Genomic DNA, 641 nt, shown 5'->3' with positions numbered 1-641 from the left:
CAAAAAAAAAAAAAAAAAAAAAATTTCAAAACGTTGGACAACTATCTATACCTAACCCCAGCGTTCAAATACTCTCTAAGAGTTCTGTCAGAAACATTATTTCTCAAGATTGAGAAGGACTAGTGAAACCCTTCAAGGCCTGCAAAGGTGTGAACTTATCTACAAAACTGCAGTCGCTTTGAAATTTACCATGTGGTACTGATGAACACTGAGGTGTCTGCCTTTTTTGTTTGTGTTTGTTTGTTTGTTTGTTTGTTTGTTTGTTTGTTTGAGGCAGGGTACCTCTCTGTTGCCCAGGCGGTAGTGTAGTGGCCTGATCACTTGCAGCCTTGACCTCCTGGGCTCAGGCCTCCTGAGTAGCTGGGACTCCAGGCTTATGCCATCACGCCTGGCTAATTAATTTACTTGTTTTTCTGTAGAGACGAGGTTTTGCCATGTTGCCCAGGCTGGTCTCAAACTCATGAGCTCTAGTGATCCTCCTGCCTTGCCTCCCTAAGTGCTGGGATTATAGGCATGTGCCATCATGCCTGGACTGTCTCTTAATATAAATTTTTTTAACCGGGCTCGGTGACTCAGCCTGTAATCTCGCACCTTTGGGAGGCTGAGGTGAGTGGATTGCCTGAGCCCTCGGGTTCGAGACC

Source organism: Carlito syrichta, unplaced genomic scaffold, assembly GCF_000164805.1.
Source record: "Carlito syrichta isolate Samal-C Ts95f unplaced genomic scaffold, Tarsius_syrichta-2.0.1 Scaffold308903, whole genome shotgun sequence".
Taxonomy (NCBI): Eukaryota; Metazoa; Chordata; class Mammalia; order Primates; family Tarsiidae; genus Carlito; species Carlito syrichta.
Note: the sequence above shows the minus strand (reverse complement) of the source record.